The sequence below is a fragment of the Lepidochelys olivacea genome, assembly GCF_965140295.1.
Source record: "Lepidochelys olivacea isolate rLepOli2 genome assembly, chromosome: 7".
NCBI classification, from domain to species: domain Eukaryota; kingdom Metazoa; phylum Chordata; order Testudines; family Cheloniidae; genus Lepidochelys; species Lepidochelys olivacea.
Window position 1 is genome coordinate 87,041,023 of NC_140417.1, and position 16,605 is coordinate 87,057,627.

Sequence of the window (16,605 nt, forward strand, 5' to 3'; positions counted from 1 at the left end):
CACACAGCACTTTAAAAGTTTAAAACTTTAAAACTTATTGAATGCCAGACTTCTGTTGCTTGGGCAATCCTCTGGGGTGGAGTGGCTGGGTGGCTAGAGTCCCCCCCACCACGTTCTTGGGCATCTGGGTGAGGAGGCTATGGAACTTGGGGAGGAGGGTGGTTGGTTACACAGGGGCTGTAGCGGTGGTCTGTGCTCCAGCTGCCTTTCCTGCAGCTCAACCATACGCTGGAGCATATTAGTTTGATCCCCCAGCAGCCTCAGCATTGAATCCTGCTTCCTCTCATCACACTGCCACCACCTTTCAGCTTCAGCCCTCTCTTCAGCCTGCCACCTCTCCTCCCGGTCATTTTGTGCTTTCCTGCACTCTGACATTGAATGCCTCCACGCATTCGTCTGTGCTCTGTCAGTGTAGGAGGACAGCATGAGTTCAGAGAACATTTCATCGCAAGTGCATTTTTTTTCACCTTCTAATCTTCGCTAGCCTCTGGGAAGGAGAAGATCCTGTGATCTTTGAAACACATGCAGCTGGTGGAGGAAAAAAAGAGACAGTGATATTTAAAAAGACACATTTTATAGAACAAGGGGTACACTCTTTCATGGTAAACCTTGCTGTTAACATTACATACATAGCACATGTGCTTTCATTCCAAGGTTGCATTTTGCCTCCCCACAGCGCGTGGCTAGCCCCTCAAGCCTCCCCCCTCCCCGTGGCTAACAGCAGGGAACATTTCTCTTCAGCTGCAGGCAAACAGCCCAGCAGGAACGGGCACCTCTGAATGTCCCCTTAAGACAAGCACCCTATTTCAACCAGGTGACCATGAATGATATCATTCTCCTGAGGATAACACAGAGATGAACGGATGTTGTTTGAATGCCAGCAAACATACACTGCAATGCTTTGTTCTACAGTGATTCCCAAGTACGTGCTACTGGCTTGGAGTGGTAAAGTGTCCTACCATGGTGGACGGAAAAAGGCTGCCCTCCGCAGAAACCTTTTGCAAAGACTTTGGAAGTACATCCAGGACAGCTGTGAATGCCAGGGCAAATTAATCATTAAACATGCTTGCTTTTAAACCATGTATTCTGTTTTAAAAGGTATACTCACCAGAGGTCCCTTCTCCGCCTGGCAGGTCCGGGAGGCAGCCTTGGGTGGTTTTGGGGGGTACTGGCTCCAGGTCCAGGGTGGGAAACAGTTCCTGGCTGTCGGGAAAACCGGTTTCTCCACTTGCTTGCTGTGAGCTATCTACAACCTCATCACCATCATCTTCCTCATCCCCAAAACCTGCTTCCGTGTTGCCTCCATCTCCATTGAAGGAGTCAAACAACACGGCTGGGGTAGTGGTGGCTGAACCCCCTAAAATGGCATGCATCTCATCATAGAAGCGGCATGTTTTGGGCTCTGACCCGGAGCGGCCGTTCGCCTCTCTGGTTTTCTGGTAGGCTTGCCTCAGCTCCTTCAGTTTCACGCGACACTGCTTTGGGTCCCTGTTATGGCCTCTGTCCTTCATGCCCTGGGAAATTTTGACAAATGTTTTGGCATTTCAAAAATTGGAATGTAGTTCTGATAGCACGGATTCCTCTCCCCATACAGCAATCAGATCCCGTACCTCCCATTTAGTCCATGCTGGAGCTCTTTTGCGATTCTGGGACTCCATCATGGTCACCTGTGCTGATGAGCTCAGCATGGTCACTTCTGCTGATGAGCTCTGTACTCACCTGCAGCTTGCAACGCTGGCCAAACAAGAAATTGAAATTCAAAATTTTGCTGGCCTTTTCCTGTCTACATGGCCAGTGCATCTGAGTTGAGAGTGCTGTCCAGAGTGGTCACAATGGAGTACTCTGGGATAGCTCCCGGAGGCCCATACCATCTAATTGTGTCCACAGTACCCCAAATTCGACCCGGCAAGGCCGATTTCAGCGCTAATTCCCTTGTCGGGGGTGGAGTAAGGAAATGAATTTTAAGAGCCCTTTAAGTAAAAAAAAAAAAAAAAAAAAAGGGGGGGGGGGCTTTGTCGTGTGGATGGGTGCAGGTTTACATTGATTTAACGCTGCTAAATTCGACCTCAACTCCTAGTCTAGACCAAGGCTTAGTCTACAAAGTCCTTAAAATCAGGTTTGACTTGAACTGTCTGAATCAGCAATGGTTTCCCAAATCCTAATTCCCCTTTGTCAAATCCCAAAGAAACAGGTTATCTGCCCAAAACTTACCTGGGCACTTGATGAGAGAGGCTCAAGGCAGTCATGCATGAAATACTGTCACATCTGCTCTATAGCTGTTTCTAAAGCACATGAGCTGTTAGTAGAATTTAATTCTGCTTCCACATCTCTGAGCAGCGTGTTTTTTACAAAGTAGATGCATCATAGTCAGTCTCTCTGGACCAATCCCTGCCATTGCTCTTTCAATCCTCATTTTTTCTCCAAACCTGGCCTGTGTATTTTTGTGGAACTCTCTGCTTTGGTACATGGGATGAAAAGTCTTCTTTGCTAATCCTCCCTTTGGCTTGTTCTCTCCTGCTTTTCATGTATTTTATACCCGCATAGGAGTTTGATAAACATATTCTATATATACTATTAGAGCCTCTCAATTCAATCTAGCCGTGTACTATTTGACATAAGGCCAACATCTCTCATTTGCAGGAGAAGGATGATCTCCATAAAAAGTGAGAATATCCATGCTGAAGATGAGAATAGAATGAATGACCTGAGAAGTCATGTGAGACACTCTACAGGCTGGGAACAATGATATGGTGCACTGTAGGATATTAGTGAAAGCAGCTATGGAGAAGAGATAGTGACAGTACAGATGACCTACAAATGTTTTGGCATTTCAAAACTCCATGCTCCACAAATGTTTGTTGGTCTGCAGATGCCCATTTCACTTACATTGATTTTACATTCTATCCATATGTTTTTAAAATGGGAAGAGCTTCTTGTAGAAGAAGCTATATCTTACAATTCTGTATGCAAGATAATGAACAATGCAAAGTTTCAAATTAATAGGATTTCTGATGCACCGATATTTGCTCCTGAAAAGTGTGTGTGCGTGTTGGAGTAATGAACATCTTGTTAGGATTCTCCTCCTTATCATTGAATTGAGCTATCATTGTTCAGCTGGGTTGTAAAGAAAAAAAGTTCCCTTGTCTAATTACTCAAGGAAGCTCTGCTTTGTCACCTTGTCAACAGTTGTGACAAGAAATTTATTTATGAAAGTGAACAGGAGATTTGTTTTTGTTTCTTAATTTCAGATTTACAGCATAATATAGCAAGGATTTATGATATGATACTCACATATGTTATGAAATATAATTGTGCTTTCTATGTCTTTGTCATTAGGGCCATTTTTCTTTCTCCTATGATGATCAACTGAGTGCTTATCTTCCTCCTTTAAGTTGCCCAGCAAAAAATAAGCAAAATAAGATAGCGTGAAATTCTATATGTGGGTTTCTTTTTCTAGATGCATTATAATTTTGCATACATTATTTGCTGTAGGCTGTTGGTTTATAAAAATGAATTTAAACTATTTTGGACTTTCACAAAAATATCGTGGACTTGATCTATCATACAATCAATTAGAAATGATGGACTGAAGTGATGTTGCTATTTTTTCTTTGCAGTTCTTTGGCGATTGAATGTGCATGCTGAGAGCATTCACATAGGTGTTTAATGAACCTTAACTTCATGTGCCTACTGTGTGCCCCCATGTAGACAAGCCCTAATATTTTGTTCAGTTCTCTTATCCGTTCCTTAAAAAGGACACTGAAAAATTTGAGAGGATTCAGAGAACAGCCACAATGATTCCAGGACTAGAAAACATGCTTTGTAGCAGGATACCTACTTAACTTTTCAAAGAGAAGTTTAAGAAGTGATTTGATCATGATCTGTAAGTACCTACAAGGGGAGAAGATAGCTGACAGTAGAGGGTTTCTTAACCTAGCCGACAAAGGATTAACAAGATCCACTGGCTAGAATTTGAGGCTAGACAAATTTAAATTGGAAATAAGGTGCAAAGTTTTAACAGTATATTTAACAATTGAAACAGCTACCAAGGTATGTACTGGACTCTCTATCACTTGAACCATGTAAATAGAGATTGGGTGTCTTTCTAAAAGATATACCCTACTTCAAATACAAGTTATTTTGCTTGATGCAGAAATTACCGTATGAAATTCTGTGGCTTGTTTTATGCAAGAGGTCAGACTGGATGATCCCTTCTGGCCTTAAGATCTACCAATCTTGATTTTTTTTCTCCTATACACTGTTAAAAATTAGCTCATGAGTTGTTTTGGGAATATCAGAGAATCATAGCAGTAAGAAACATGGACCTACACTAATAATCACTGGAGTGGCAACAACCCTAAACCCATCTTCTTCTTTAGTTTTTAATTGCTTCATATACTCCTAGACTTTCATCATGACCTTTGACACCATCAACTTCCAATCTATCATGAATGAATTTGCAGCATGAATGCACACCTACCTTTCCTCACCTCATTGTGTGTGTACATGGTAAAGTAGGGAAAAAGGTTGGCTCCATACGTGAACTTAGCAAACTAAATATCCTTGCACTCTATTGTGAAAATCCCTGCTATATGTATTGAGAAGCCGCGTGTTAGTCCTGTCCAGCATACTGAAGAAGTTCTGCCTACTGAAATTATATTCTATAACAGCAGAAGAGAAAGAAGCCAAGCTCTTTGAGATTTTTAGTGCTGCTTAGCTGTTAGAGGACAAAAAGAGCCCATATTTTTTTAAGCTACAGTAAAAAAAAATGCAAATCAGTGTTTTCATAACTCAATATACAGCACAACCAAACTAATAGTGAGCCAAACTCTACTAGGGCTTACATCAGCTTTATTCAACACAAAATATGGTGGGGCAGAAAAATTGCCAGTGTGGGGAGGTTGAAACAGCTCAAAGAAGTGGCCTCTGCTGTCTTTACATTAATATACATATTGGGTGCCAGTATAGTCCGAAAAGCTATCCCGGCTGGAGTGGTCTACTACAAACCATTCTATTAGCTCCGGATTGCCGGAGGTGGTCTGACCTCCTACGCTCCCTCACTCTCCAGGCCTGCTTTGACACACGACCTAGGCCAAGAATGGCATTAGTGCCAGGGAGCTGCTATACCATCTTTTCTACACCTGCAGGTTCCGCTATGTTAAGGGAATCCCCAGCTCTCGTTGCTTTGAACTGCCTTTAATTAAAAATAAATTTAAATATGAAAGGTTAGAGCCTTGAATTAAATTGTGTTGGGTTAGAAATAATCAGCAATTGGGCAGCAATTTATGTGCATTACATATGGGGACCTAATTCTAGTGAACTCTAGCAGTTGTATACATTAATTTGAATAAAATATAGTGTAGCTACCTGTTTTGAGCTGAGCAGTTAGCTGAAAATGTAGTGCCTTGCAGGTTGTTTCCATTAAAAGAAGAAACTGATGAATGGAGATATCTTTTTAAATAAAACAGGCTTGTATCAAAGAATGTACAAACTACTGATTCCCTGAACAAAGCAGTAATCAAATGAGTGTGTCATTGGTCCTAATTCCAAGACTCTCTTCCAGTCAACGCTTAGTCCTCGCCTCTTTTCCAGTCAGCACGTAGTCCAAACTTTCTGCTCTTTCCCTGTGTTTGTTTCTCTCTCTCAGATACCCCTCCACATACACTTTAAAAATGCCTGACTGGTCTCACCTGTACCTTTTGTTTTGGGTGGTACTATGTGCTTGGGTTTTGACTGGAAGATGCTATAATTTCAGCTACCCACTTCCATAAGGGAATTTACTAGTTAGTTACAACTGCAGAAAATGAAGAGCAGTGGTTACACCCCACTTTAACTCAACCCACAACACTCTGTATGGGAACTGCACAATAATCTTTTTCAAGCAGGCAATCCTCCCTCACCACTCCAAGCACTATTGTGGCAGTTTTAGGTTATATAGGACTGTAAAGTTTCTAGTAAAGATTTTGTGTGTAGATTTTTAGAAAGTGAAGGGGAGGTGAAGGAACGTGTATAAGATGTATCTAACATGACAGTGTTGTCCATTTGGTTGTAGTTTTATTTGCTTTTAGGCTTCTCTGGCTGTTTTTTGCAGTCATAGGCAGTTATTGTCTATTTTTACATTTATAGTATAGTATGTTTTTGTGGTTTTTTTTTTATAAATTTTCTGTATCTATCTGTGGGTTTGCTGTTGCATATAACACACATCATTTATTGAGCATAAATTATAGATTGACCAAAATATAAACATCTAACCCTTCGAAGCCTAATTACAATATTGTTCATGTTAATCAGTAAAGGTAAGCAAACATCGATTTCACCATACATGTACAAACTGATGGAACAATATTTCCATTGATGATGAACAAAATTTGCTGATAGGTAAAGTAAGAAATTTGCTGCTTTGAGAATTTATTACAGTTTGATTGAAGGATATTTACTTTGTAAAAATTTTTTGACCTGTGATGTTAATTTGTGTGTTAACGGAGATAAAGCTGTAAGGTTTTGAATCTCAACCTCTACTGTCATTAAATAATTGTCTGATTTCCCCCATAATTTCCCACAATTGTGAACATTTCAATAGATAAAATGGAAAAAAGCTTAACACACACAATTGTGAAAATGTAAATCAATAAATGACTTAAAAATAAACATTGATGTTACCGTCGAAGAAATAATAAAACAAATTGAATACTGCCATGCTTAACTATATTACAGACAAGATTCTGAAGGAGTGGGAGGAGTTTTACTTTACTTGTGATGCATGGGATGAGAAAATAATCCCAAAGCATATCAGTGATGATGATTTGGAGACGACACATCCCCTGAATGGGTCATCTGAATTGGGCACATTTCAGTTCATTGAGTCTCCTTCCAGTTGCCCAGTCAGGAGAGGGGGTTGTCCCCCTCTCAGAGTGAGCAGGGTTTGGCCGGACAAACCCACATATGTTCTGACATCCGTCTAGGCTAATTGCTTGGCATGACTCCTGAATATATCCCTTTCTCAATGGTCACATGTTCCTCACCCAAATTGTACTGAAATGGCTTTCTTGTGACTGCTGTCCCAAATCTCCTCTCAAAATAGGAAGGGAATATTCATTATACAGAGATGAAAGCAACATAAGGAAATGCTGACAGTATCTTCTTCAGCTGTGTCTCACTGCTGTTATATATACCCATGGGCCTGAGGCCACAGAAGGCTGCTCATGGTCCAGTCCTCTACTAACTGTTGTATGACACCTCCACAGCTTCCTTATCTCATGGTCTGGGGTGGGAGGGGTGCCTTATATGGAATTGGATGAAGGGTAGAGGGTGCTGGTGATCTGTTTTCACCACCTCTGTGTCCTCCCACCCCAGATGCACCTGCTTAGATCTGGAAAGGAGCATTAGAGACTTAATCTCTGTAGACATGAGAGCAAGAAAATGTGACTTTTGAGTCTCTGTTTCCTTCAAAACAGACAGAGAAGGCATAGTTTATAAAAAATACAAGTGAGATGGTTGCTCTGTCTGTGTTTAACACCTCCGTCCCATACAAATCATAGGTAGAATACATTTTTCAGCGAGGATGAGCTACAGTTCGCCATTGGGGATCAAAGAACGATGCAACCGATGCCCTTAAAAGAAATTCATTATCACAAAACATAAAAGTTGCACATTACAAGATCATAAATGAAACAAAAGAAAGGAAGCCTTTGAAAATCAAAGCAGCAATGTCTGTGTCATAACATAAAAGAACTTGTACAATTTTCTTTTGGCTTTAAACCCTGAAGAGAAACATCACAGACGAGATTATTCATCTGCAAGTGCACAATGTTTTGAAGTTCAACAGGTGAAAGTCGGTGTTCCATTACAAAAAATAGTATCTGCCCTGCACCAAGGCCTGCAGGCAGTGGAATCTGTGGAGTTGCTCTCTGGATGTGTGTGTGTGGGGGTGGGGGGAGGCCAGGATTTCAGAAGTCCAGTAGTTACAGACTTCCTGCCCACCATGCAGCAGTGTGCTGTGGGGAGTCTCCTTTGATCCAAGTGTAACGGACACTTTTGTGGGCAATCAGGGAGGCATGCTAGGTCATCCCACTCTTGTGTAAATTATCTAGTTACTTTGTGCAGATCATCTAGTTATGGGGGTGACATTGCAGCCACATTTTATCTGCATGCAAGGGTTATTCTGGACATTAGAGCTGTTGAATGGTTATAGTGTAAAACACATACCTCCTGGGTGTGGTGTTTTGTCCAATCTAGTGGCACCAAGCCCATTTAGAGATTAATGAGTCTGCTACAGCCTTAGCTAAGGGCTATGTGGCCTTTAGCTCATGCAGTAGAGGCTCATGCACTAAGCTCCAGAGGTCCCAGCTTCGATCCCGCCTGCCAACATCCGGGGTGGGGGCTCGTCTGGGATATCAACTGGGAAGTCTCTGAAGCTCAGGACAATACCAAATTGATAAAACCTTTATTGAAATTAACATAAAAATAAGAAATGCAATGAAACTTTTAACTGCAAAACAGTAAAAGAATCCCAAAACTCCTGGTGGTACCATCTCTAATATAAGTACCTTAACCTAACATACTCACACCCTTCCTTGAGGACCTGGTAATAGGAGGTGAAGGACAATCCTCACTCCTGGCATGCCCGATTACGTGATGGTGCTGGCTTCCCCAATGGTTAGGAATGTTGAGTAGTAAAACTATACTGCGTAAGGTGAGCTGTTAACATGATAGAAGATAGAATGGATAGAACTTAGAACTTAGAAGAGTGGAACTTATCCCTAAAGCTATCCCTAAAGACTGAACCATTGAATCTCTCTTACAGGGTATTTTATAGGATCCTGACCTATGTAATTCAGGCCCAACCTACTATACCCAAATCTTATTTCCGTACCCTAAGAAATTTATGGACACAGTTCTCCTATATGTTAGTGGATTATGACAATTACTTTCTAAATATATTAATAAGAATTATCTCATTCCCAAACTGTCAACCTATGCTCTCTTGATGATTGTAGAAGCTGGATAAACCTGTCATGTGATGTGGATATTTCCTCCCTTTGATTCCCCAAAGTTCAGGGACCATTCTTATCTGTGCCAAAGGTTGCCAACTTTTATGCTGACATATTTATAACTGATTATACTTTTTGCTATGTAGCGGATCTTACCGGATCTTACAGGCCAGTAGGCTTCTTGCATTTCCGCATTTCAGCAAAACTTATTATTAGGAAACACATGCCTCAACACACCCTAAATTCCAAGGAATTGTTTCTGAGGCTGTGGATGGTGTTGTGTTCTGTATGGCTGAGGTTATGGGGCAAGTGATGCTGTTTGTTCACAATTTCAGCCTGTGCACGTCTGCAGAAGCACTCTATACAGAAGTCCAGTCTGTCATTTTGACCATCAGGAGGAGTCCAATTTGTATGCAGAATTCTTCTTGTAGTGTTGGTAGGAGGGTTTCTGTGGGTCCGTGCACTGTTCAGTGGTGTGTTGAAAATATTCCTTGAGTCGGAGATGGTGAAAGTAGGTTTCCAGATCATTGCAGAACTGTATCATGTGCGTGGGGGTGGTGGGGCAGAAAGAGAGTCCCCGAGATAGGACAGACTCTTCTTCTGGGCTAAGTGTGTGGTTGGATAGATTAACAATATTGTTGTGTGAATTAAGGATACCACTGTTGTAGCCCCCTATGGCATGTAGGAGTTTAGATAGTTTACTGTCCTTTTTCCTTTGTAGAGAAGAAAAGTATGTATTGTAAATGGCTTGTCTTGTTTTTGTAAAGTCCAGCCATGTGGAAGTTTGTATGGAAGGTTGGTTTCGTATGAGAGTCTCCAGTTTTGAGAGCTCATTCTTGATCTTCTCCTGTTTGCTGCACAGGATGCTGATCAGGTGGTTCCTCAGTTTCTTTGAGAGAGTGTGTGGCACAATTTCTCACCATAGTCAGTGTAGTATGTCAATTGCAATGGATTTTTTACCATCAGTCCATTTGGTATGATGTTTATCTGTTTGCACTTGTACTTTTATTTTTGCTTCAGGCTGACAGATTCTGAGAAAAGCTGACACCGGCGGTGATTTAAAGGGTCTGGGGCGCCAGCTGCTGCAGGGAACCCTGAGCCCTTTAAAGCGCCGCTGGAGCCTCAACCTGAAGAGGCTGGGCCTTTAAATCAAGATTTAAAGGTCCCAGGGCTCTGGCTGTGTTTGGGTGCCCCAGGGCCTTTAAATCACCCCGGAGCTACCAGCTGCAGAGGCGGCTGAGAGCCCCGGGGCTCAGGGGCGAATTAAAGGGCCTGGGGCTCCAGCTGCTGTGGAGCCCCGGGCCCTTTAAATCACCATGGGAGCCCTGCCACTGCTACCCCGGGGCTTGGGTGGCACATTAAAGGACCCGGGGTAGCAGTGGCAGGGCTCCCATGGTGATTTAAAGGGCCCGGAGCTCTGCAGTGGCTGGAGCCCTGGGCCCTTTAATTCGCCCCTGAGCCCCAGGGCTCTCAGGCGCCTCTGCAGCTGGTAGCTCCAGGGTGATTTAAAGGCTCCAGATTTAAATCTTGATTTAAAGGCCCCGCCTCTTCTGATTGAGGCCACGCCCCTCAGGATTCCGGCATACCAGTAAATCCTTTAAATTACTTTCACCCCTGGCCCCAGGAGAAAAAAGAAATGGTTCAAAGAGCAGTATATTGGAATACATTAGAAATGCTTCAACAGGAGAGTGGGGCTTACTAGCCTGAATGTTGATAAACAGGGTTGAAATGAAAAGGTGTCTAGAATGTATTCATCAAGTAGGAGCAAGCAGATAAAATCAACACTAGACTAGCAAAAGTGCTTCCAAAAAGACACAGCCATTTAGATGGCACATGGAAGCCAACTCCTGTGATGCTCACAGCAATGAATCAAAAGCTAAAATAATCAGATGCAACAGATGACATCTGATGAAAACTGAATGAGTAATAAAGATGATCTGTGTCTTTGGGGCACAAAAATGAAGAATCTCCAACATGACTTAGAATCTATAATCAAAATAAGTGCATACAAATTACTGGACAATGCAAATGTAAAGATACAACTGAACAGTGAAATAACAATACAAAACAGCCAGTGGAAGAGTAATCAGCCAAACATGTGATAGAAATTATATGTCACCTAGTCCAAATGCCTGAAATAGAAAATAAGTTTTGTTCTATTGGCTGATTCTGTTCTACTATATGTGAGTTATTACTGAGCATTCAATGACTTTTGTATTTACCTACTGTCACTACACTACTGACAACTAACTCATTATCTTGTACAGTGCTTTGGGATACCTTGGGTATTAAAGACATAAAGCCCAAATCTATTCAATTCTTTAGGCTGTTACTGTATCTCTTCTTGTAGGGAAGCTGCATCATCATCAAGACTCAAAGGACAAAACTCAGGAAAAAAATGTGTTAAAAGTCAAGAAGATGCAGCAGAAAAATCCACTTTGTTTCACCTTGTTGTAAATTCCAGATCAAATAGTTATTTAAATTGACAGTGACCATCAAATCTAAAAAGAATTATATTCCTTTCAACATTTAAAATGTCACATTCAATATTATACATCACATACAACTCTAATTTTAAGGGGCCAACCTTTCACTTGCAGCTTTCTTGTATATCCTCTTTTTGACCTTCATCTCATCCTATTTTATGCCCAATTAAAAAAAGCAGTGATTCTGTTTTGCTCATATTGCCAGTGATTGTTTATTTGCTTATTCATGTATATATTTTGGAATATATATTTACTTTGTGAGATGACGAGCAAAAAGATTATTGCAAAACTGATTTATCCCTGGCAGCTGGTTACTCTGTGCATAAAACACATTGAACAATCTAGCTGATGGGAAAAAGGAGATTTGAAGTTTTATTTTGTATTACAGAACCTTTATTGTTAATTGAGAAGCCAAAACTATGCTCTATGTATTATATGCAGAATTAGTTTTTCCAGATGCAGTGGTCAAATTATAACTAATCAAAGGACAGACAGTAGAGAAGGTAGGATAATGGAAATGAAGAAATCTCTTTTGAAAAGCATTTATCTTGCCTCAAGAGAAAAAAGTGTGCATCCCCTTGAACGGCACATTTCCCGCTATCAAAGCAGCACAAAGTGAAGAGACACAACAGACATTTCTACATCATTTGAGAGGGCTTGTATTGTCAACAAATAAGACTGAAATTTTGAGGATGCATGATTTGTATTGAAAGTAAAGTCAGAAAAGCTGTAAAGGTTCATTAACAGAACAATGGAGCTACAGATTAAAGGGAGGAATACATTTACATCATTAACAGCACTAGAGCTTGTGAAGATTGAAAGAATGTTTTCATGACAGTTTAAGACTGTATTAGATTCTGGAGGGTTACAAAACTGGAAATGGGTTTAATTAGTATAAATATTAAGTATGTTACTGGTGGGAAAGAAAAAAGTGCCGAGATGGAAAATATATACTGTAAAATAGATCTAAAATGCAGATACAAACCAAAACACCATATCAGTGTAGCATCTGGTAGAATGATGCTGCTGGGAATATGGAGAATTAAGGGAGCTGGTTATTTTGAGGGCTTTGTCCCCTCAATTTTATGGGGGAGGGAAGGAAGAGATGAGTCAAAGAAAACATATCACACATTAAATGGGGGAATAGGCATTAACAGAGGCTGAAATATCTACTCTTGATTCCTTAGGTTTCACCTTGTAATGACTCTTAGGAATACAAAGTGTTGGTGAACAAGGTTCCATTTCTTCATTTTATGTAATTCATGATATGATAAGGGATAAGATCCCTGATGACACAAAACTGGCTGGGTGATGATGCAATATATATATATATATTTTTTGCCCTAGTTGTCTCTGCTGAGTCAGTAACTTTGGCTCCACTGGTTCAGCATGTCTAGATTTCAGATCTGAACTCAGAGTCGAAGGCCTTGAAATAAGCTCAGCAAGCTAATATGATGGTTCAGTAACCTCAGAAAGGCCTTCACGATCAAATCCGTCTTCGCAAGCTACAAGTATTGAGACAGTCATGATGCCTAGAACCAGCCCAGCAAGGCAGAGTTTACAGAGGCCTGTCCTTGACAGTAGGTAAGCTGGTTAAAGGTTTTCAGCCAGTGAGCTCACAAAGGTGCCTTGACATCACTGTGGCAGCTAAAGATGATGAGTCAGTGATCTTAAAGAGGCCTGTCCAAGTGAGCCTGTCTCGTGACACAAGACCAGAAAGCAAATGGTGCTGAATGACACACCTTCCAGCATGTCTGAGCTGATGAATCAGTTATCTCTGAGGCACATGCTTTATTTGTGTTTATAATTGTTTATTTAGGAAGCATAAACAATTTTAAAAATCATTACCATGCAAGTACCAAAAATGCAATATTAATGAATACAAAAATGGATTCAGCACTTTTTTGCTTGAGAAACATTATGCACTGGTATAATCAAGTTTATCTTTTTGGGCAAGGTACTACCATGTAAGAAGATGAACCTTCTTATACCAGCCAGGGGGACTTGCCTCTGGATATTTCCTTAAACTTAACAATTCTGCCTTTACTCATTACCATGCCACTGCAAGTCTATTATAGTTATTAATATTAAAAAATAAGTAGTTAAATGCAATCATTTCCTTGCAGATAAATGTACTTTGAGTACTTGAAAAAATAGGAATCAAATATTTAGGTATCTATTTGTCTTCTCTTTATTTTGCTAAGTACATATTTGATGTACTAACTATTCCTTAGCAGTGATCTTCCATGCCTTATGAAATCATTCTTTTGGTTTGGGCGAATTTCGTTTCCTTGTTCCATGAGAAAGCCTAACTGTTATTAATAGATCAGATATGAATTCTTCATTCATTTGAGTATGATCATTTCTGCTAGGAAACCCTGATGATTACTTAAAGATCATTTGGTACTAAATATCTATCATTTTATAATTGTTTATGAATCACATACCAATATTCATTAGTTGTGCATAAAATAATATTTTTCCTAACATCTATTATCTTTAAGATTTTTTTTTATTGAATTACAAATCAAGGTTGCTGGTCCCCTTTCCTCTTGAGCAATTAGTCTACTCCAATCATCTTCCCACCAAAGCATACATGGACTTTTTCTTGTCAGGAAAATTGTTGGTAAAAATGGACATGCATTTTTTGGTAGCCCATTCAGACAGAAGCCATTGCTTTTCTAGGATGTAAGAAATAACGTCTAACTTGAAGGTATTGGCACCAAGGGAGAGTAGGTCAGTGACACTTGATTTTGACTTCTTAGAAAGTTAGAAAAGTCTCATTGGTAAACCACTGACCAACCATACATATTTCACAGCTCTCTAGTCTTTGAAACCCTGATATGTATGAGTTAAAGCCTGGTTTTATTTGTAATGTGAGAGAGATGTACTTTGTATTAGAACAACAAACTGAGCCAGCAACCTCAAAAAGGACTGAACCTTGGCATCACCTCAGAAAGATAAAGCTTCTGAAACAATCACCTTCAGAAACCTGTGTTTTGAAATCAGTGCCTGTCCAGAATTCAGATTCTCATCTGGCAAATCAAGGGTGGGAAGTGAGTGGATGGGGACAGGAAAGTTGGCTTATGAAGAAAAGTGGAGGGAAATGCAGAGGCAGGTGAACATTTTGAGAAATAACAGGGTACTTCAACATAACTGACTACTGGGTAAACATTACTACTGCATAGGCATAGAAGTGCCATGCAAAAGGAGTTGTGGGCAAATCAAGGTACTTCAGAAAGGAAAGCCTGCCCAAAGACGTTAAAGGAACAACAGGAGATGTTACTGTGACTTATGGAAATAAAGTTCTTTTCACTAGGGAAAGTGTCTTTTTGCCTGTGTATTCCTCCTTTCTATTCAGAGTGCAGCATATTCAATAATGTTGTATTCTCTGGAATGATTAGGGAATTTAGGGAATATGTGGGTTGGATATATGTCCATGACCCATCAATGATTGCAATAACCTTGTATCTTGTCTATTAATTTAGACAGAAGAACTAAGCAAGTCTTCCTGCCAGTGTCCCTTTCTGCAATCCTCTCATTGACAGTTATGCTCGATGGAATGACAGCAAATATAGAATAGCTGGAAATACTGTACATATCACACAATATCACTGACACTCTGTATAGTTGAGAGCCTTGATCTTTGAAACTGTGGGGCAGTTTTTCTAGGAATCAGGTTATGATCCAACTAATGCCCAAGTCTGCTATGAAGTACTAAAGATTTACTAAATGAGGGAAAGTAAAATTTAAATTTTCTCCCTTGACAGTTAGCAATTAATAAACCAAAAAGCTAACATCCCCTGTGCATTACAGACTGCATTAATTAGAGAGGTAAAATAATTATTCTAATTTCATATAAAATGTCAAATTATATTGACAAAAATACTAGTAGTAGCAAGAAAATGTAAGCAAAACATGAATAATTTGGATATCGTAGGAAATAATCATGTCTCTTTATTTGAAATGATAATAGAAATTCTGCCTACTTGAGAGAGGAAGTACTACTCTAGGGGAGTGACAGGTGCAGAATCAGAACCTCTACTATATATCACAAAGAAAGAATCTAATTGTTTTTGACAATATCCAATAACTTTATGCATTGCTGACATTCCAATACTACAGTGCATTCCATATAAATAATTTTTGGGTAAACATAGTGGTTCTTAAACTATTGTGAAGACAATAATCAAGGTACCAGCTCAGTGCTGACAGTCCAGTTAACAAATGACCTTTAACCAATCTATTTTTTTAAATGTCATTGACAGAAAGTTGTGGCAAGGTAACTGGCAGGTTTGTTCATGTGCAGACTGTTTTGACCCTCTTCCATTGGGCTACAGGCCTCATTATAAAAAGAGCACTAGCTCTATATACTAGTATAATCTCGATATACTAGCACTAGTAGTGTTAGTGGATGATCTCCTTCTTGCAATATTGCAGTTAGTGTCCATGCTGATTCTGTTAGATCTCTCAGCACTTGTTCATGCAACTGGCCATGAGCTATGTTGACTCATTTGTGGAACCTAACATGGGGCTCTCAACTGGCTTTGAGAGAAACCAGTAGCTTTGTGCAGTTGTTTCTCTGCCCCAAAGATTCTCTTCAACAGGGATCCATAGTGGCCAATATTTCTATCTCTCATGTTCAGTGTGGGAAGGTTAGTCAGTGGGACAGCCTTCATTAGGAAGTATTACAAAAGTTTTGTAAAGGTGCAGAATTGGGCCAGGAAAGACTTATGTCACACCTTTGTCCGGCTTGTCCTCGTCCATCCCTCCACAAACGCAAGTCAACACCACACCATTCTGTTTTGTTCCAAGCACGTTCTTTCCATTTCTGGCCAAAGTGTTTTGTCATGGGATTGGCTCATGTTCAAGACTTATGTACTTGAAAAAAAATTGTATTGTATGTGGCAAGTTTAGATTACGATAAAGACAATGAATTCAGGAAGGTGGTTAACTTTTCATTTAAAATCTAATCAGCTTAAATTTGTGTTAGACCATCAAAATAATGTCAACTAGAGGTAAAGTGTTGAAGCCAGTTAAACTCTTAATAAAACAGTTCATAATTTGGAAAAAAAATCTTGTAAAAAAATATCTTGGACCACGACCATTCTTTCTTTAAAAAATAAATT